The sequence below is a fragment of the Nomascus leucogenys genome, chromosome 7b (assembly GCF_006542625.1).
Source record: "Nomascus leucogenys isolate Asia chromosome 7b, Asia_NLE_v1, whole genome shotgun sequence".
In the NCBI taxonomy this organism is placed as follows: Eukaryota; Metazoa; Chordata; class Mammalia; order Primates; family Hylobatidae; genus Nomascus; species Nomascus leucogenys.
In genome coordinates this window covers 93,174,487-93,197,408 of record NC_044387.1, presented here as the reverse complement: position 1 = coordinate 93,197,408, position 22,922 = coordinate 93,174,487, and the positions used below count along the sequence as shown (strand labels likewise).

General features: G+C 40.5%; 1 protein-coding gene and 1 long non-coding RNA gene across 3 annotated transcripts in view; one reads left to right on the top strand and one right to left on the bottom strand.

Annotated features, from left to right (window-relative positions):
• Positions 1-22,922, bottom strand: part of GALNTL6 (polypeptide N-acetylgalactosaminyltransferase like 6) — a 1,250,255-nt gene that overhangs the window by 200,677 nt on the left and 1,026,656 nt on the right. The gene's annotated exons all lie outside the window — the stretch shown is intronic.
• On the top strand, positions 12,878-14,880 carry LOC115836066. Its single transcript, XR_004031069.1, has 3 exons — positions 12,878-12,998; positions 13,886-14,008; positions 14,738-14,880. It is a non-coding gene; the product is annotated as an uncharacterized LOC115836066 (long non-coding RNA).

Here is a 22,922-nt window from a genome sequence, read left to right as displayed (position 1 = left end):
GATCCCAAGTCCTGGCACAGAGCTTCTAAGACCTGTGTAATTTCCTGAGGAATAGGAGCATCTGACACAGAGCTTTTAAATCCCTTGGTATTTCATGGGTGATAGTAGATTCCTTTGTTTTAAAGGGCAACACTTGAATGGGGGCTGGTCACCAGAAAGACTGAGCCACAATTAGAAGCTTGAAACTTAAAACTCAGCCCCACCCCCATTCTCTGGAGAGGGAAGAGGGGCTGGAAATTGAGTTAATAATGAATCATGCCTACATGATGAAACCGCCATAAAAATTCCTGAACCATGTGGTTTCAGAGAGTTTCTGAATCACTGAACATGTGGTGCTTAGAAGATGGTGCACCTGAGGACGTGGAAGCTCCCTGCCTCTTTCCCTGTCCCCTGTCCTATACACCTTTTAATCTGGCTGTTCAGCTGTATCCTTTGTAATATCCTTTATGATAAATGGGTAAACATAGGGAAAATGTTTCCCTGAGTTCTATGAGCCTTACTAGCAAAGTAATAGAACCCATAAAAGGGGTCATGGGAATTCTCAACTTATTGCTGGCTAGTAGGAAGTACAGGTTACAACATAAGACTTGTGATTGGTGTCTGAAGTGGGAGACAGTCTTGCGGGACTAAGCTTTTCACCTGTGGGATCTGGTGCTATCTCCAGGTAGGCAGTGTCAGAATAAGTAGAATCACAGGACACCCATCTGGTGTCTACTGGAGAATTGGTTGTTGGTGAGGAGAAATTCCCACATATTTTAGTGACCAAGAGGTGAAGTATTCTGTGATAAGCGTGAATGTAGAAGAAAAAACAATTTGTTTTTTCCCTTTCTAATACCTATATCTTTTAGGATTTTAAGAAAAGTTATTACCCTATATATTCTAGACTCCTTTGTTGAGTGTAACCCATAGTTATCCTGCTCTATAGATTGGTTCTATAAGTGATCTCTTTTAACTTGAGTCTAACAAAGTTTATGAACCTCCAATTCAATCATATTTCCCTGTGGCCAATTGTTATTTTCTCTTCTTGAAGATAATACTGAAAGACCAATAATCTTAAATATACCTTGTCCTACACAAGATGCCAAGGAGACTCACAGTAAGGTGATGTGAGGGCTAGGAGGTCCATGGTTGCCTCTGTCCAGTGCTCTCTGTCCTGTAGACAGCTGCTGGCCCTCATTCTTTTCATCTTCTAGGCTTTCAGGACTGCCTAAAAAAACTCCCAAACCCAAATATACCAGATCAAGTAAGATTAATCTATGGTTTCCCTTCCAAAAGATGCTCTCACGTAGTATGGAAAGGAAAGACTTTAGGAGGTAGCACCTTTTCAGCAAGAAATTAAGTGACATTTTTGCCAAGCGTTAAAGATTCTCGACAACCTGAGTGAGCATATGGTTTCCTTCTCCCTTGCCTCAGCCTCACACATACTCTCATGATGTACCTAACCTGTTTTTCTTAAAAAATTTTTTCAATGATTCCTTGTCAGCATGACAAATCAAACAGTTTGACAAACTCTCTGTGATTCACCTCTAGGTTTTGCATATAGATTAAAAACAAGATAAATTATTGTTTTATTACATAAAACCTTAAAAACATAGAAAAATAGGAAGTGTCTTATTTTGGAAGAATAAATATTATCATGTTGTACACTACATCTGGCTTGTGCAATACATTCACTTTATTTGTGTTTACTTAAAATGAATCATATCTTCCATTCTTAGTTAATATATCTTAAGGTAAATGGATACCATTCATTTTCTCATTCATCCATCTACTCTCCCATTCATTTATTCATTCATTCAACATTTTTTGAGAGCCTGTTCTAAGAACTCTTGGGCTATAATGGTGAATAAATGAGTCCTACATTTACAGAACTAATGCTCAGAGTCTATTTGGTTATTTCCCCCTAATTTTGAATGAGACATTTTTTCACTTTCTTTTGTTATTTTCTGAGGTGCACATTCAGTTGGGATTCTATGAGCTAGTTTCTTGTTCAATATCCTGAGAATTAATGTGAGCCCTTCTTCAGATATTTTAGCTCTCAATCTTTACCAAGTTTCCTTTGAAAAATTGTCTTCCTTTTACAAAAAGAGGATTATATTGAAAGAACTGAAATCTGTCTTGTCTTACAGGTCAATAGTAAAATAACATAAACTAAGACAGGGACAAGGACTGAAATCTTAGGATCTCCCCCAGTTCAACTTGCTAATGTTTCTTCCTTTTAGTTGCTTTCAGGGGACGGGGATGGCACCCAGCAGTATTTCTTGGTGGTGGCTTCCCTCAGCTGTGGCTTCTGAAGCAGACTTTCAGTGACCATTTTAATGATGAAGATTCTCACTGGCAGCTATTCTCTGTGGTGCTTGTTGAAAAGAAATGACAGTGGCTGCTCCTGTCAGATGGTAACTATTCTCAGTCTTCCAGTAGCTTCTGCTGGAGTGGCAAACCATGTCCAGGAAGTTCTAACATCTGTTTCCATTGGCAGATGGAGAAGAACCCTTACTCCCTATCATCTCCAGTAACTTTTGCCTTGCAGTCCAAAGAAGTTCTCAGAATGAGTTATTTGGAAGACAAGGTTGGAGAACCCTAAAAATAACCTTTTTAATATGCATTAGATAGTGTCATCCTCTCCAGCTATGCCCTAACTCTCTTGGCTGTGCCAGACTTCTTGTTGACTCAAGATGAGCTCTTAAACTTGCTCAGGGAGCCGAAGAAACCAGCATTCTTCCCTTTTCCCAGCAGTGTCTGAATCCAGATAACTGAGACGTTTCCCCTTTCAATTCATTCATCCAGCTAATATTTTCCTTCAGTGTCTATTCTAAGAAATATTGAGGCTATAATAGCAGCTCCATTATAATCAGAGCTTTCTGAAAATATTTATATATTATTATGTTAATTACATGAATATTCACACGAGTATAGAATTATTACTTGCAATAAATACAGGTCAATGAAAAGGAGACACGGGCTGTTATAAAAGAAGGTAATGACAGGAAGGATGCTTAGATGAGTCTACCCTGGGGAGGTGACATTTAAGCTCAGATCTGAAAAGCTTCAGTGAAGTAGTATTTTTTTTGGAAGAGGAGCAGGTTTTCAGGGTCATGTACAGCAGACATAGGTCACAACTTTTGAGATGATTTAAAGATATCCCAAGAGAATAAGCCAAGTCATTAGTAGGATATGTCAATCCAATCCAAAGAAATCTAGTTCAAAAAAAATGTTGGACTAAGACATAAACATGGGTGTCACCTTCACCTTTGAATACATAATGATTAAAGCTTCTAGATGTGCATAATACAATTGCCTATGGGGAGGGTGAGGTGTATGTAGATAGAGAGTCTCTCAGACTGAGCTCTAAGTAGCTCTCACACTTAACAGTTAGTAGAGGAAGGAAGCTGGGTGAAAACCCAATCTTAAGACCCCCAGTTGTGCACTCTCCCTGGAAGTTTAGGGATCCCTCGTGTCTTGTAAGTTTGGAAACTGATTTACATAGATGTCCTTATACCCTCAAAAAAGTGAGGCAATATAAAAAGATACTTATGTGAAGATTACATGAATGTTCATCTTCTTTGTTAGACTGAAAACTTAATGAGGGCAGAGAATGTCTCATTTGCTCACCCAATTCCTAATACTTAGGATAGTGCCTGGCCCACACAGGAACACAGTGAATGTTTGCTGAATAAATTCATCCATCACAACCTTTGGGAATAATACAGCAACTTAAACAGAAAAAGTAGGATTAAATGTTTCACAAGGGAATTACTTAAAATAAAATAATAATAAATATATAGATACATATACACACAAGCATACATAGAGAATATTCATCTTCTGTTTACAAAAAAATTGCTAAGTATAAACTTTCTCATTTGTGCACGTGTCTTAACTTTGTCTATCTGGGTGGAAGAAATATGAAAATATGAATTTTAAAAAGAGGGCTGTATAATGGAATAGAAAGTATTGCTAGATTCAAAGAGGAGTAATAAAGGGAAAACATATATTTGAGGTCAAGATAGTTGATAAGAACTCAAATAAGCATGATAGAGTTATCTTAAATAAAGTCTTCAAAGGAGATGCAGCACCATGTTTACCCCTGAAATTGCAAACCTCTGAAATAAAGGTTGGTTCATGTTTGCCATAGGTCAAGTGGCTGCTTTAAAGCTATAGGCAAAAGAAAATGTAATTGCTTTTTTATTGCCTTCCCATGCCAATGAATAAAAAGGTGATTGTGACTTATATTCATGGACAAGTTTTCAGTGTGTAGTCCTCAGAAACCTAAGTCAGGAGCAATGCAGAGAGAGAAAGGGAGAGGGAGAGGAAGAGAGAGAAAGAGAGAGAGAGAGAGGACGAGAGAAAGAAACAAAGAAAAAATTTGATATATTGTAGGACAGAATAAAATTACTCTCAGGTAATGTTATAAATAATGTAAGACTTCTAAAGTTCATGTAGTCAGAATTATATTTGAGATTAAATTTATCAGACATATTAAGATTTAAACTTTCCTGTTCATCAATAGTGCTTGCAGTGTACATGGCAACAAATACATTATTGTGGTATTGATCTGTAAATGAGCAATAATAATAGGAATGATTTTAACTCATTCTTCACAAATGAAAGGTTAATTGCTGAGGTCCACTCATGCTACTAGACTACTAATTCCACATGATAACTTAATTAAAACAACAAACTGAAATCCACTTTACAGGATAGCCTCATTTTTCTTTGCCATATTACAGAAAAATCTATTGCTATTATTGTTGAATAATACTATTTGGGGGTTACATTGACAGTTGTCCTAATTCTTTGAGAATTTATCTTGGAAAGTATTCAAAAGGCATATGGTTATGTTCTGTGTATGTACACAGAAGACAGATGACGAGATGATTATGTTCCTGATGCCAGTTTATAAGTCAGTTGTTCAGCAGTAAAAATGTATTTTTTCAAGTAATAAGTATAATATTTTTGGATTTGATGTTGAAATAGCACTATTACATTTTCTAAGGTTCATGTTCCTCCTAAAGTTTTAAGCTTTTTGGTTAAATAGGCTTCTGCTAGTTGGCCTGCAAACACATGGACTATTTATAGTATGATTTTCTTTAGGAAAATGCATTCCAAATTCCAACTGGGGATGTCAGGAACACATGCTCTTCCCTACTGGGGCCAGGGCTCAGTTGAGAAGGACACTAGATACATTTGATTATTTGTAACTTGACATGCTTAAAAGAAATGTATCACAAATTGGCTATCTATCTTCCTATTGTGGACATTTAGATTGTTATAAAAATTTCACTGTTATAAACATATTTGTGTATAAATCTTTGTGCACATTTTTCATTAGGATAGAACTTATATTTATGAACCAAAGGTTATTTGGTTCATAAATATATTTGGAAAACTTTTATACACGTTTCCAAATTACTTTCCAGAACAATTTAAACGTTACACAAATTTGCAATCCTACAGGTAATTAGGAACTTACCTGCCTCATCTGTACTGAGAATTAACATAAAAAAAAATCCCTTTGCTGATTTGATGGTAAAAAAAAGTATTTTTTCTTGTTTTTACAAATCATTTAAAAATAGTATAAAGGTTCACTTCAGTCCACTTAATTTCTTTATTAATGAAGTTTTATTCTAGCTATAAACAGTAAGAGGCAATGAAGAGACTTAAAACTGAAAACTAGTCAAATTACTATCTACTAAGTTATTATTAGTCTCAATGATTTTTGAAGGTAGAGCTTAATTATATATTACTGCTAACAATGCTCTCATTCAAAGCCGGCATCAGGAAGGGTAACTTTGTCTCAAATTGCAAACTCTGAATTGCAGCTTTTATCAGGAATCCAACTTCCTCCCCATGTCCTCCCACCCACGGTCCAGTACATTTCTAAGTGCGGTTGGGGTACTCTCTACATGAGTAGTGCACAAAATGCTGTGTTCCTGGAATCTACCTGAGATCTATTGGATTAATGTCTCTGAGGCCCAGGAAATAGTAGTTTTTTATGCAATTGATTCTCAAGAGCATGTGAATAAGGTGAATCTTTTTCTTTTATCTTTTTTTTTTTTTTTTTGAGACAGAGGCTCGCTCTGTCACCAGGCTGGAGTGCAGTGGTGCAATCTCAGCTCACTGCAACCTCCGCCTCCCAGGTTCAAGTGATTCTCCTGCCTCACCCTCCAGAGTGGCTGTGACTACAGGCACATGCCACCACACCCAGCTAACTTTTTGTTTTTGTTTTTGTTTTTAGTAGAGATGGGGTTTCACCATGTTGGCCAGGATGGTCTCAATCTCTTGACCTCGTGATCTGCCAGCCTCGGCCTCCCAAAGTGCTGGGATTACAGGCATGAGCCACTGCGCCCAGCCAGAATCTTATTTTTATTTTATTTTTCCTTCATATTTTACTTTGTGTGAATGAGGACTCTTTTTTTTTTTCATTTTGCTTCTATGCAAAACTTGTAACTTTTTCCAGAGGTTAATAAGTCCCTGATGAATCTAATTAGAAACTGGCAACAATGAGCTGCTTATGCAATGCGTGCATAATTGACCTGCGGCACCTACCCTGAGAACACTGTCACACTGCGCATCTGTTTAACTGAAATCGTGTTTGGTAGATCAACTTCTCATTTAAAAGAATGTTAATTCTAACACACTGACAACCACGTGGTCACCATTTTGCCTGCCAAAGAAAAGAGACCTCCTCATTTTAGGCATTATAAGGAAGCAGATTTAACATAATGAAAGAAAAATTGATTTTAACTTGAAACCCTCTGAGAATTTGCCATGCCACTAAAATCCAGTGTGAGGAGTGAAAAACACACGAGCTTTGGAAGAAAAAGATTTGAGTTTGTGCTCGATCTCTGCCACTCTCTAGCTGTCGATGCCTGAGCAATAAGTTTCTGAGCGTCACTGTTTTTTCTCTGTGAAATGAAGATATTAACAGCTGTCACCAACTTCAGAAGGTTGTTGTGAGAATCGAGAAAGATAGTAGAGGTGAAGAGATTTTGAGATTTTAAAGGTCATCTGTAGTAATGCGCAGTTGAGCCAGTGCCTTTCCTAGCCCTTCCCACCATGGAAAACGTTACTTTCTCTGTCAGAAAGCATGTCGAACATGGCTCAATGTACACAGTATGAGCCAAAACCTTATTCTGTGGAATTTAAGCCATTTCTTTTCTATTTATGTCTCCTCCCAATTCAAGCTGTCAACCATTATTTTTATTCATTTATTTTTATTTTTCAAGATGGAGTCTCACTTTGTCACCCAGGCTGGAGTGCAGCAACATGATCTCAGCTCACTGCCACATCCCCCTTCCGGGTTCAAGTGATTCTCCTGCCTCAGCCTCCCAAGTAGCTGGAGTAACAGGTGTGCACCACCACGCCGGGCTAATTTTTGTGTTTTTGATAGGGACAGGGTCTCACTATGCTGCCCAGGCTGGTCAGGAACTCCTAACTTCAAGCGATCCGCCTGCCTTGGCCTCCCAAAGTCCTGGGATTGCAGGTGTGAGCCACCGTGCCTGGCTTGACCATTATTTTTAAATGGCTGTTGAACTGTATCATGAGGGGTCACTTCAAGGACATCTGTCATTTCTTTTGTGATGCATTCTACAATAATTTTTGTTATTTTAAAGTTTTGGAACAGCAAGCCTCCTGCCATCGTGATTTCTTTGTTTTAACTCTCCCGAGACAGCCAAATGGCTGCTATTTTCAGAACACCAGAGCATGGAAAAGAGTGTTGTATGGGTGAACCTGACTTTCACAAGGAAGGAAAAGTAAAGTAAACTGTGGCTTTCAGAAGCCATGGCCTTTCTTTCCCTCAGTGCAGGAGGCTGTCAGCTGTCATGCTGAGAGCAGAGTAAATGGATACTGAAGCAACGCTTTCCAGGGTTTGTGCGTGTTCATTAGGGGTCGATCATGAGAGGCCTTACAGCAGCTATTACGCAAGCCACTCTCAAATACCAAAACCGGGGACTGGGATTCTGCAATCGCAGAAAAGGATAACGTTGGAAAGAGGCAGAACAGAAGTAAAGCGAATGGGAGGCGAGATAGGGCAGACATTTTAGCCTCTAATCAAGAACCTCCATTTATAATGGCATTTTTTCCTGAACCTTAATCTGCCCTTGGAGGGAAAAAAGTAATAAAGTGAAAATGAAGTGCCCTTGAGGGGATGAGGGGTGGAGGAGAGGGGTGTCAGCTACAGAGGACCTTTGACAGGGCTCTTAGTCATTTATATTTGAACCCATTCCCAGAGGGTGAGCTTGCCTTTCACTGTTGGGAACAATTGTCAGGCAGCACATAATAGAGACAAAGAGTGAGCGCATTTCCCCCATCAAGGAGCAAGCCTTGCAGAAGTCGTTATTCTCTGTCCATTTGTTCCTGTTACCAAAAGCTGGCATTGTGCACTGTGTGTTGGAGCCGCTCTCCCTCACGGCTCACTTTGGTTATAGTAAAACTGTTCAGGGGTCCTTTTTTGGTCAGGAGAAATTTATCATTTTGTATTTCCCAAGGTAAAAAATTCACGTAATTTTACTGCCATAAAAAAATGATGTAAGAGAAACCTCTTACTCTCCCTCCTTCCCCTAGCTCCCCAATCCATTATCTTACCTACAGGAATGACTTCTGCTTGCTGAATTTAATCAATTACTCGGGCCAAAGGCCTTGGTGGTCTTTTCAAAGTTAAAATTATCTTCAAAGCACAGATACAACATCTTATTATTACACCTTGTGAACTGGGATTTCCTAGAATTTGCATCAATGCCCTAAAACATAAAATAGATAATCAAACATAAAATGTGGTGCATTCATAGCACTTGGGCTTAAACTAAAGAATATGATGCCTCTTTATTTGAGCAGAAGCTCTAGTAGACCTTCAGGAAGTCCTTCACAGAATACAGAGAATAATTCTGTTTAAGTAATCTAGGTTTATAAAAGAAAGTTCCAGATCATAGCTAGAGCTGTGTTAATGGACAGAGGGCCATATTCTGTCTTCTACATTTCTGATGTGTTTAAAGAGTGGCTAAGGTGGCACAGTGAAAAATGATGGATCCGAAAGATGGTAAATTCTTTAGGCCATTTTAGGTTAAGTACAGTTTATAGTTCATAGATTAAGCACAGTTTAAATAAATCCAGATAACTTCGAGATACTTTGTTTTAGAGACAGAAATGCTAGATTTGAGAACATCTCTGCTACTTGTGAACTCTGACTCGGGTAAGTCACTTCATCCTTGTGAGCCTGTTTTCTTATTGGTGAAATGGGGATAACCAAGCCCGGCCTAACTCATAGGGATGTCATGACCATAAGTAAGAATTATAAGGACTCACAACGGAGCTGGCATGTGATACGGGCTCAGTGAATGGCAGCTGTTATTATCTAAAAGACCTTCTAAGGTGTGTAATTCCACGGCAGGTATTAATGATGCTATGACATTTGTTAGGATGCTAGAGAGTAAGAGAAATGGCAGAAGATAGTGGTTGATATGATCAGGCTTTGTGTCCCTATCCAAATCTCATCTTTGAAATGTAATCCCCACATGTAGAGGGGAGGGAAGTGATTGGATTATGGAGATGGTTTCCCCCATGCTGTTCTTGTGATAGTGAGTGGATTTTCATGAGACCTGATGGTTTTATAAATGATAGCTTTTCCTGCACACTCACACACTCTCTGTCTCCAGCCACCATGTAAGATGTGCCTGTTTCCCCTTCCACCATGATTGTAAGTTTTCTGAGGCCTCCCCAGCCATGTGGAACAGTTAGTCAATTAAACTTCTTTTCTTTATAAATTACCCATTGTTGGTTATTTCTTTATAGCAGTATGAAAATGGACTAATACAGTAGTTACGAGATTACACTTTGGGGCTGCCTGGGAACCAAATAGCAGCTGCATGAACTTGGAGCTAGGTATTTGTCTTATTCTCTCTACTTATCAGTTGAAAGGGATTAACAATAGCATTGATTTGTAGAATTGTTGCAATGGTTAAATGAGCTGATATGCACGGAACACTTGAAATAGTGTCTGACACAGGGTAAATCCTATGTTAATCTTAGCCATTCTATTATTATTATCATTACCATTATCAACGTTCTGTTTAATGCAGCCATTTCCAGTAGCATATTTCTGAGGCTTCATGGAAATGCAAGAAAGCTAAGGGCAGAGTTTATTTCAAAAACTTATTTAAGAAATGTTGCTGGTTGAGTTTCCCTGGAAGCAGATGTGGCAGCATGTCTCTTTAGAAAGTACCCTAGGAATGAAGACCTATGGAAGGTGAGTGGAGGAGGAGGCAGGATTGAGCAGGCAGAGAATTGAGATGCATGCACACCTGAAGGACCGCTGGCTCCAGAGGGAGCACTGTGTTGGGCCATAAATGCTCATGCCTTTAATCAATCTTTGGATGTGGATTGATCTGGAGAGGGCATGTCTTGAGCAAGAGTGTTGAGCCAGTCCCTGAAGGGCAGTTAGCTAATGGATATCCACTTCCAGCCTCCCAGCAGCAAGTCCTGATTGAAGGACAATCTGGATAGCACACATCTTTGTCTCTCACAGGAATATTTATTTGCCAGGCACTGAGTCAGTTACATTTGTGCCATTTCAAACATCAATATATTGTGTGTCATCAGCATTTCTGTATACATGGTGCTTCTGCACAATGAACTCTAAGCCTGTTCATTGTGCTTTCATTTATCTTTGCCCCCCAAGTATCTAAAATAGTGGCCATTGCACATCAGCTGTTCAATAAATGTTGGTGTGTGAGTCAACAAATGAATGGATGAATGGTGAGCAGGATGGTGGTCATAATGAAATTTTCAGAGAAAGGATTAGCAATGATAGAAGAGAATTATCCAGATTTGCTTTTCCTAATATAAGAACTACTGTTCAGGGCCCCGCAGCTGGGGGAAGGGAAAGAGGAGTGCTCAGAAGACTTGAGACTGAGAATAAGGGCCTACAATCGATTCCACTGATGAATTTAAAACTAATTTTAAAGTAGAATTTAAATTCAGTGTTTACAGACTTTCTATATGATGAGTGTCTGATTAGGAATTAAGAAGTGCCTTAACATTATAACAGTTTTAGTGACTCAACATTTTGAGATAAAATACATCATTAACCATACTTTCATATCTTTAGAATTCGGGCAGTACAGAGAAAAACAAACAGGAACATTTGCAGATGCTTTTAGATTTATTTTACAGGGTTCCTTTTTTTGTGCAGCTCACTTATTGTGGATGTGTTTATTTTCAGTGCAAAAAATATTTAAAAATTTGAAAATATTTGAAGCATCTGCCTCTGGTTCTGGAACCTGAGTTAACATCATACCTCTATAGGGTAAGACAACTAGTCTTCAGAAATTTGACTGTCAACATTATGTATTTTTTTGTTTAAAATCTTCCTGAAAAATTGTATATGTTCACATAAAAAGAATCTTTGCTTTTCAGGTTTCATTCAAAAGGATCTTGTGCCACTTGCCAAGATCCTTCCTGTTTTCAAAAGAGGAAAAGATAATTTTTCTCTGCTTAGAAGTTTTAAGTTTTAGAACAAACTCTTTGCCTCAAAGGTTATTCAACATTTTCAAACAGGCATTGTATTTTAGGCCTAAGCATGCTAGAACTTTTACTTAACTCATCTCCTGTAAGGACTGAAGATATATCAATTCTGTATTCCAGAAAGACCTTTACTAATGATTAAAATCTATCAGACCATGGCATCTTAAAAACCTGGACTCAAGCAGGTTTTCGGAAAAACAATTTCAGATTATACTTCAGATATTACACACACTCACACTCACTTTTCACTATCTTCACACCTCTATGTGACCATGACTTTATAATGGCTCACAGTTTAATCAAGACTGTTAAGAACATTAAGGGAATTTTTATTTAAATTAGTCAGTTTCCTTGCAGAAGGTCATAGTGATATTAAGATACTATAGGCATAATATCTGAGGATTCGATGCTGTAACTGTCATTACATAAATTTAATATTGTCTGATAATTAGATTAGCAACTTCAGGTAGTCTCTCAGTCTTCAATATTTACATCCTCTATGAAATATCAGGCATAACAACTCTGGCAGCCTTCGGTAACTGCTACATTCATATTGGGTTTCGGCTCAGACCTGCAACCTTGGGGCCCCTCCCAAAGGGTGTGGGTTGCAGACATTCACCCCTGTGCCTTCTCACCTTTTTACTGAAGCAAAACATAATCTTATGTCTGTAATAGTCCCTGTATTATGAACTCTGGCTGTTATGACAACCTGGAATGACTACCTCTAAATTAAAAAGCCAGTTGGTCTTTTTACAGTCTGTAAAATAAAACAAACTCTAAATTAGTTCACGTTCCCTCCATTTATTGACAGATGTTCTAGTTGGATAATCTAATTTGGTATTCTCCTCTTCTCCCCCGCATTCACTTATGCCCTGTGGTGATGGGTTAACCTGATTACCTGCGAATTTATCTAAATACCAAATTTAAGACCCTTTTTTATTATAATTAGGCAAAAAATATGTTTCAAAGGGTAAACAGGCTGTCGAGTGGAGTCTTTGGTGCCTATATGAGTTATCTGTATACATCAGAGAAAGTTATTGTAAGTAGGGAGGGGTGAAAGATGGGAAAAGCATGCCATTTTTAAACTCTCGAGTCTAATTTTTGAATTTGCACCTGTTTCGTTTTCCAGAAAATTATGCCTTTAAAAATTGTATTTTATTCTCCTACAAAGCAGGGACTTTTGCTTTGCTACAAAGCAAAAGAAAAGAAAGCCGCTCTGTCTAACTTAAACAGAGAAGGAATTTGTTACAAGCACCACAGGTGGCTCACAGAATTGTCCATATGTGGCGAACAGGTGGGAAAGAAGAGATTGAAGTCATGGGCAAGACTCCTCTGCCACCCCCACAAGAACAGTGTGGCAGGACAGCTGACCCTGGGACATCCCTGTGGACACACTGCATGGCTGGACTCCGCCCACCAGACACTCCCTGCCACGTTGCTGGGCTCTTGCCTGCACCCTCACTGCTGCTGCCACAGTGAATAGTCTTTGTCTACATCTGCCCATGCCCCATTCTTTCAAGATTCAAAATCCCTGATCACCTTCACAATCACTAGATCACAAGTGCAGTGTGGGAGGTGTGGGAGGTGGGACTGGAGAAGGCAGAACTCAGATCTGTGCCCCCATCCCTCAAATGCCCCCACTGCCCTCACCTTAGATTTCCAAACATAGGAATTGTGTTTCCATGCTGTGCGAGCAAACACTGACAAATATCCACTACATTAAGTTCCTGTTTTGGAGGCATTCCTTTCCATAGTAGGTACAGAAAAAAAAAATAACAGTTGCACTGAGATACATTACCCTTGTGCTCAATTCTAGTGCTCATATTGGTCCTAAAACTACAGTATCAAGAAGAGTGTTGGTAATGGAAATAATTACAGAGGATAAATATACTCATTGCTTTTTATTATTATGAGTTAGTAAACCCCATGAAGGTAGTTTTTAGCTATCCAGGATTGATTATTCAATCAGTGAATTGTCCTTTCCTCATCTATATTTCTCCGGCTATCATTAATCCAGTGATTTTCTGTTTAGAATTGCTTTTATCATAGGGAGGTGGATCAGCACAGGAAGAAAAGTTAAATTTCACATTGAATGTTACTCCTTTTTATTGACTGTAAGGGCAAAATCTTTGGCCACTAAGTTGAAAATGGAGGCTTTCTCCCCTCTTACTCTCTTTGAATTTCTTTGTTGACTTACCACCTAACAAATATTTATGGAATGCCTTCTCTATGTATCTAAGGAAATATACTTTGAGACTACCTTATTTTTAGTTTCTATTTATAGACTCTTATTTATACATTTGTTCACTGTTTTTCACTTTCTTTCATATATTTTTTTCATTTGAATTTTTGGGTAAAACAGTATATATAAAACAATAACTATGGATGATCAAAGTCACAAATGACCTGTGGAAAAGAGTGGACTGATGATCTACTATGTACTCTATATTCAAAGCATGGAGTTTGGCATCACAGGAATATGAAGGTGATATGACCTAATCCTGGACCACAAATATTTTGATGTTTAAAGAAAATTGAAACAATTCTTTACGATGAACTACTGGCAAAACCAGAATTAGGGAGGTAAAACCCCAAACCTGCCTACCTCATAATTTTGTATAAAGCTGGTCAGGCTACGGCCCTTGTAACCATTTGGCCTATTGCTTTTGGCACATAGAAAACTGAGAGCTATTGTACAATTTTGTATTATTTTAATGAAAATCGTATAATGTAGGTTAGAGGTTCTGTGTTTTGATAATTGGTAAAAGTCATTTTCGCAAGGGTAACTTTCCCTAAGTAAAGTAATCAAGGCACATGATTTGATAATTGATGCACAGGGAAGTGCTTTAATGAATTATTGAAGCACTTGGCTCAGGTGTGTGTCTCCCGGGGACAGAATACAGAATTACAGCTCAGCAATTAGACCGTCAATGTTCCTTACCCAGTTGACGATAATTAAAATAATTTTATTCTTGGTTTGGTACTGGGAATTAAAACTCACACCTCAGTTACCTGGCAAAAGGTTTTCAAGGCTAATGGCATGAGACATGAGGGTTTTCAAATGCCAACCTGTGTTCTTCTAAATATAGAATTCCTCAATCATTCATGTCTGATTAAAGTTGTATTTGGCTAATTGATAATGACTTTTCAATTAGGTAAAAGCATATTTTATGTAGAAATTACATTTATTTACATTGATTTTTCTCCTCTTCAGAATGTCTGGGCTGCTGTATCCAATTTGATCTAACTGCCACAACTCACAGGAAGTCTTTGTAAGGGTAACTGGCAGTCACCCCCAAACACAGGTTGATAAAAATCATGCTTTGGAGCATGGCACTGCATAAAGTATTATTTTTGAAGAATATGTAGGAAACTTCCCCAGCCCAGGTAAGGACATCTGTGGAGGAGTTTAACTGGATGTGAAAGGGAAGTGAAAGCTGACAGCTTGTGAGATCGTGCTCTTTTCTGGCTGTGGTAGTCACAAGGTTTTCTTCAGGTGGGAAAACTTATCACAGTAACATTCATTTCTGGTGTTTCTCTTTTCTGCCTGCTATTGTAGAAGCAAGAATGGGCCATGCTGAACCAAGTGGGCAGAGTATTAAGCTGCTGCAGCCTTCTGCTATCTACCTGATTGGGACTGGAATAGAGATCCTTTCCGGCTCTGCTGGGGGCTTGGAGAGGGAGGCAGAGCTGTTTCTGCCATTGCCCTGACAGGCAGCAGAGATGACCCCATACCCCTGAGGAAACAGTGGCCCCGATTTGCAAAAGCCCCATCAGCAGGTGGAGGTTCACTCTTCATTAGCCAGGCTGAGCTTTGGGCATCATAGAGCATGGCTGGCCCTTTGGGGGTCTTTAGGTTTCCCTAGGAAATGAGGGAATTTCTTTGGAAGTCCTGTAGGAAAATATTCAAACCGCAGTAATGTATTCAGAGACACGTCTATGAGGAGTGCCACGGTCAGTCCTGTCTACCTTACCTCTAACTTATCTGCTTACTCGGTCTTACTGTTTCCATTTCTGGAACCACAGCCATGATTTTGTCTCTCGGTATCCACATGGTATTCACTTCCTGACTAATCTGAGTGCATTCGGCTTCTTGCTACTCTCACTATTCTGGATGGTACACTCCGTCACCAGAGTTATTTTCCTAAAACACAGATACCATTAGTATAATGGTAGTCTGCTGCTCAAAAGCCTCTCATGGTTTTATTTAAAGAATAAAATCCAAATTTTTAAAGATTAGATTTAAGCATATCATATGTGGACTCCACCCTGTATTTTTGGTTTTAACACTGACAAGAACTCCCCATGGAGCCAAGACTCTGTCATTCTTCCTCTCTGGACCTGCCTCTGTGACTCTGCTCATGTTATTGTCTATACCTGGAATAGCTTCATCTTCCTCCACCTCTCCAAAACCTCCCCATCCTTCGAGGTCTCCCTCAAGTGCCAGCAATTCCTAGCTGGAGTTCTCCAGTGCCAGGTTGTGGGAAGTTGTTGTTAGCACTTTCTGTTTTGTGAGCATGCTCCTCCCTCTCACTCACTTTGTTTCAAATTCCTTTATCAAGAGAAAGCCTTTCACTGCATAATGGAAGGTGTCAGTGCAGCCTCATCACTTCATTGACCTGTGTGACCTTGGTAGGGCACAAGCTGGAACCTGCTCTATGCCTCTCCTGTCACTGCTTTCAAACACTTTTGGTCAGCTTATCCTTTCCTGCTTCTTGGTGACATCTTGAGCGGGTTCTAGAACCTTAGGTATAGATGAATTCAAAGGAGAACAGTTTCTTCTTCAGGCATTAAAGAAATCTCATTCAATCAGAATAAAAAGTGTAACTTTCCCCCAGTTTAAAGCTTCTCTTTCTGTCACCCTCAACACAGGTCTCACTCATGCTTCTAGAACAAGCTGTGAAGAAGATAGCATTGTTTTGTCATTCTCCTTATATCACCGTTTCTCCCTGCTTTGCTTCAGGCTCCTCCAGGGTGAGAGAAGGAGACAGTGGAGGAAAGGGGCCAATGGGCATTTGAACAGCTGGTGCTCTTTCTAGATCTCTCTTGGCTGTTGGGTTTTCTCTGTCATGGTAGGTGCCCAGACAGACATTGGCTCTCTCCAAGGGTGCATTTGTCAGGGACATGATTGATGTCTTCCTGTCCAGCTGATCTCTTTGTTCCACCTCCCTCAACTCCCATGCTGGAAGGGCAGCCCATCTTCTTCTTTCCTTGGCAGGCAGTTCTCTTGGGCACAGTCCTTCGAAGAAATTGCAAGCTTGGTGCTCTGCTCACTTGACCTATTGGGAAGCACCTTATCCTTGTCCTGTCAGTGGCGTGAGTGGTCAAACCACCAGCTTCTCCCTAATTGCCCATGCTTACCTCGCTGTGATGGGCAACGCCATCCATACTCCAGCCTTGGGACTGCCCCACACATAGGGCAGACACCTTCTCTCTTCACTTAGGTCTTCTACACTCCTGGGCCATGTGGGGCTCTCATGGTTCTCAGCGTTTCTTTTACCCTCCAGTCCAGAGGTAACCCAGGGTGGGTCCACACTTCTCTATACCTCAGGAGGCTCCAAACAGAGAGTGAGATGCCTTTCCTCTTGTCAGCCTTTCCTGTTAAGGGATTCTTGGGAGTTTATTTTTATTTTTATTTTTATTGAGATGGAGTTTCCCTCTTGTTGCCCAGGCTGGAGTGCAATAGTGCAATCTCAGCTCACTGCAACCTCCGTCTCCTGGGTTCAAGCGTTTCTCCTGTCTCAGCCTCCTGGGTTAACCATGCTCAGCTAATTTTTTTGTATTTTTAGTAGAGACGGGGTTTTACCATGTTGGCCAGGCTAGTCTCGAACTCCTGACCTCAATTGATCCACCCATCTTGGCCTCCCAAAGGGGAGTCTTTTCTTGTAAATGAGGGGTTGGGGAAGTTGACTCCTCCCTTCTATCTTGAGTATTTAGCATCTCTCTGTAGAAAGAAGTTTTTGCCATCCACTGACTTCAGTTTTGAGGCTTTCACTGTAATTCCAAGATATCAAGAAATGCTGTTTTTAATAATATTCTCTTACTGCAGAATGGGGCATTAGAGTTGGGGTTAGCTGCTTACTTCAGGAGAGAATGACAACCTAAAGTCACACTAACTATAAATGACGGGTATTTGGTCAAATCAGCCCTTGTTCCTAATTCTTATGGAGCTCAAGTGTGAGGGAATGAAGATTTTGGAAAGGCAGAGAGCAGAGGAGGAAAGCCAGGAGATGCGGCCTCTTGGAGCTATGGAGGGGTGAAGTAGGCAGATTTCACCTACTCCAGTTACCTTATTTCACCCTGTCTAGAGCACTATTGGAATGATGAGAAAAGATGCCTTCCCCAGTTTTTCTTCAACTTAAGGGCTCTCTGGCATCCACTCACAGCAGTATCTTCAGAATGATAAATGGTTATCACTTCTCCCTGAAATTGCAGTTTTTCTACAAGCTATCAACATAAGGTTTCCAGAATTACTGAGAAAAGAAAATACTGGGCACTTTAAAAATTTGGCTTACCGAAGAACTTGTATAAGCTGGATGCAATATACTTAGCTTATGGTCTGGTCTTGTGGCCAGGTGCAATGGATGTTTATTATTGGGTCATCCCGGAAGAACGCCCATGTTCTAGTGTGTAACACTCCCTACCCCCCCCCACGCGCGCACACACACACACACACATACACGCACACGCACACACACTCTCACCATATGGTTCTGTGGGGCTGCCAATCACAGTTCTTCCCGCCTGGCCAGAGCCATGGGGGTGGAAGTGGCTGTGACATAGGCCTGCACAAGAGAGGTCTTCCTTTCATGTATTTCTAGCTGGAGCTAGTGGGGATCACCTCCTCTTCTTTCTGATGGCAGAGCTGTTAGATGGTGAGACAAGCACCACTTGTGGCCACGATTCTGTCCTGTCTAGTGAAAACCCAAGGCCTGGGAGGATGAAGCCACCCAGATAGGAGAGAGAGACGAGAGACAGAAGTGGGTCCACCTGATATTCAAGACCCCGGCCCAGTGGTTCCAGGTGTGAGGCTCTGGCCTTTCTGGCACTGGGCTGTGTGAGCCGACTGACCCTCTTGCCTCTCAGGCTGTCTGCTCCTGGGCTGAATTGCACACTATGGAGGAAGCCAGCTTCCCGGGGCCTGGCCCAAGGTCATTCTGCTCTTCAGAGGGAAACTCTTTGGAGAGAAATTTTTGAGCCTGTCTAGTCACACATCTTTGCAGCTTAGAAGAAGAATGATGATAATTTAAACTTTATCACAGACACAGATCATTAAATTCAGGTTTCTTCCTGGTAGAGATAATAACAGGTGTTAAATGAGAAAGACCTTTAGAGTCTCCAAAGGCATTAGGATGGTCTAATTTAAAATATTTTAGCATGCTACTACACACTGAATGCCAACTGGTGGAACCACATACTTTCTATCTCTGTCTGAAATCCTAGTTCAGCTTTGTTGATGATCTGGGAGTAAGTAATTAACTTCCCACCATCCCCACACAACATCTGAGATAGGCAGATGTTAGCATTTTTGCTGTGGCAGAGAGTGGAGTCAGACAGATTGAGAAGTGAATCTTGGTTCCGCAACTTCACTGTGTTTTACCGAGAAGCCCAAGGTCCAGAGAAGTAAAGCAATTTCCTCAAGATGACAAATCTAGTGTCCAAGCAGGGCTTTATCCTTGCCAAAAGCTGTGATGGCTCCCCTGACTCAGAGGAAAACATGAGGCTGAAGGCTTCTCTTGGTTCAGGCTGCTCTGGCAAAGTACCATAGAGCTGGTGGCTTACACACAACAGACATTAATTTCTTACCGTTCTGGAGGCTGGATGACGGAGATAAGCGTGCCAGCACGATCTGGTTCTGGGGAGAGCCGTTGTTTGGGGTTGCAGACCGCAGACGTCTTGTTGTGTCTTCACATGGTGGAGACAGGTGAGATCTGGTCTCTTTATTCCCTCGATAAGGGCACTGATCCTATTCCTGAGAGCTCTGCTTCATGACTTCATCACCTGCTAGAGGCTCTGCCTCCAAATCCCATCATGTTGGGGCTTTAGGCCTTGACATATGAATTTTGCAGGGATACAAACACTTAGGTCATAGCAAGGCCCTTCAGACCCATCCAGACCCCACATCCAGTCTTGGTTTCTGTCAGTTGCCAACCCTGTGCTTTTCCCTCTTGGTGCTTTCACGGTTTCCTTTTCCCGGAAGTCATCTTTCTTTCCCCGTCTCCACCACCTTTCTTTATTTGTGCGGATCTTTCAAGGTGTAGTCCAAATCTCACCTCGCTGAGGCTTTTCCTGACGCTCCTCTCTGATTTTTTTCTGACCTAGTCCCTTTGGGCAGATCAGTTCGGAGCAGTTTGCACAGCATCTGCGGTGCACTCGGTGAATCCAGGTGTGTTGCAGGTGTTTATGCATCTCCACTCAGAGAGCAGACACAAGGCTTTCCTCGTCTATTACTGTGTTTGGGTTCTAGGCCTACTCTGCATTAGCTGCAGCTTCCAAGACTGAACAGCCAGCACCCATATATTTGTGTGGTAAATAAATAAGCCCGTGTCTTTTGATTCTGAATCTTTTTTTTTTTTTTTTGAGAGGGAGTCTCATTCTGTCACCCAGGCAGTGGTGTGATCTCCGCTCACTGCAACCTCCGCCTCCTGGGTTCAAGCTTTTCTCTTGCCTCAGCCTCCTGAGTAGCTGAGATTACAAGCATGTGCCACCACGCCCTGTTAATTTTTGTATTTTCGTAGAGACAGAGTTTCACCATGTTGGTCAGGCTGGTCTCGAGCTCATGACCTCAAGTGATCTACCTGCCTCAGCCTCCCAAAGTGTTGGGATTACAGGTGTGCGCTACTGCTCCTGCCTGATTGTAAGTCTTGTTTTCTTTTCATATCTACTTTAGGCCCCAGACATTTGTCTCCACATACCTTTTTAACCTACCCTTGAGAATCTCTGAGATCTCTTTCTCTGGTCCCCATATCTTACACAATGGAGAGCAACAGTGCACTCCCTTCATAGGAGCTCTGTTAAAGGAGAGACCAGAAAGATTTTGTCAACCTATCTACTCACCTATAAATAATGCCACGGTGTGGCTGCTTGATGACCTTACAGTTAGGGTTTATTTCATACCTCTCAACTAGGGACATGTTGGGCATCCGGCCTGGATGTTATTCCTCTTGATTCCCTGTGTACATTACCTTTAATTTAGGAGTTAAAGCCTCCTTTGCAAAAACAAAGATTTTGACATTTTGTCCGTTTTCTTTTAAAAACAATTCACCTTTTTACCACAAGGTGGCAGTAGGACACAAACAAAAGTTTGAGTAAACTGCCGTTTTCAATATTTTAGGCTCACTTCAGCATCACAAGCAATACCAGTCCCATTCTGCCCTAGATTTCTACAATAATTCTGAATTTAAAAATAGAATCTTTCTAAAGATTTGCTCTATTGGTCATCTTTTTACTATCAGCCATTCGCATATATCTTTTCAAATTGTAAAGTTTGGCCCTGGTTATATATAAGAATTCCTTTATCCCTGCCATGTCAAAAGTATAAAACAAAAGAGAGTCTTTAGGAAAAATTCTCTTTATCTATTTTACTATGTGCATTCATCTTAATGAATTTTTAGTTGCTACTTTAAATTCACTATATTATGTTAGCTAAGATAAAATTATTTGGGCTATGGTGTGACCTCAGATGAGAAAAATAGTCTTTCGGTGGAATTTATTTGAATACACATTCTAGATATATGTGTACTTATGGGGATATTGTCTTTCAAAGAGTTATTTCAGTCTTCCAGAATTATAATTTATTTTTTAGACTCAGCATTCTTTGTGGAATTAGATTTCCTTTGATTTCGTTTCTCAGACTTTTAAAATTATCCATATCTTCTAGGGAATTTCTCAAATAAAACTGGAAGAAAGTATTCATCAGACCAAGATGAATTTTATGTCTCAGGAGCCAAGAAGTAGTTTGCAGGATGTGCCTAGTTAAACTTTTAGATACCAAGAAGCAAAGGTTAGAAATACATCAGGAAGTTAGAAATCTATTACTTAAAGGCTATGTCTACTGCATTTTGTTTTCAGAAAAGACAGTGAGTTGCAAAATGTTCAATTATGGTGAATAAATACTTGCAATTTAGGTTATTCCAATTCACTTGTGTCTAAATAAGCATTTGAAGTTCTTTGGTGTATTTTCTCCTTCTAGAGGCAAGAGGAATCTTCCTACTACAGATCCCATGCCCTGCATCCCCACTTACTTTCTAGTAAATATTTCACCTTCTTCTTTCATTGTGCTGCTCAAACATGGATATCAGATTCCAGAACCTGAAGCAACGAGGTGCCGAAGGATGGGTAGCAAGAAGATATAGCCCAGAGTAACCCTACCAATACTGACTCCAAACTCATTCCTTCATCCAACAAATAGTAGCTACTATGAGGAGTCACTGTGTGAAGTCCCAGCCAGGAACAGGCAGACATGCTCACTGCTAACATCCTTGTGGATCTGAACCCTGGTTCTCTTCCTCTCCTGTCTGTGTTTTGCGCTCCTAAGAGTGCACGTAGGTGGACGGCGAATGTCTTCCATGCCTTTGTCCTGTGTTGTATCTCTTCTCTCTCAGGTTGCATCTCATACACATACAGAGGGGAGAGGATGTGAAGGCACGGGAGTACACCAGAGCAATGCTTCCACAAGCCAATGAATGCATGCAGCTTGGAGAAGCTAAGAGAGGCTTGGAAGAGATTCTTCCCCAGTGTTTCAGAGGGAGCACGCATAGCTCTGCCGACACCTTGACTTAGGACTTCTTGCCCTCCTGGACTGTGAGACAAGTTTCACTTACTTCAAGCCTCTCAGTTTGTGGTACTCTGTTATGGAAGCCCTAGGAAAATAGCCCAGATTTTGGTTCCATCTTTTTTGCTTTATAGCGTGAGGGATTTCCTTGACTTTCCCCTCCAGATTGCCAGCGTGGACTTTAGCCTGGTTCCTTCTATTATTTGGTTCATCCATAGAATCTTTTCTTTTAGTTATCATATTTTAAATACACGAGGATTGTGCTTGTTCCCTTTCCACACAGAAACTCTTCTAGATTGTGGATGAGGATAATTTGATTATTTAAAATAAGTATCTTTGTTTCTTCTAGGTTCTGTTGGTTTATTCTGTTTTTTTTTTTTCTCTTTTTTTTAGGCCAATTTAACACATGATGGTAATCAGATCATACATTTGAAGAAAAGACTGGTAGGCTCATAGGATCTTGCGTCTGGGTATGTGGTGTGGAATACCTTGGTGGAAATGGTCGTTCCCTGACAGCCGGGCTGACTGTGGCCCCTGCGTGAGGGGAGGCATAGGATGACAGGCAGGTTTCCCTCCCTGTGGGACGTGGGGTGCAGGGAAAGCAATTGACAAAATAAGGAGGGTT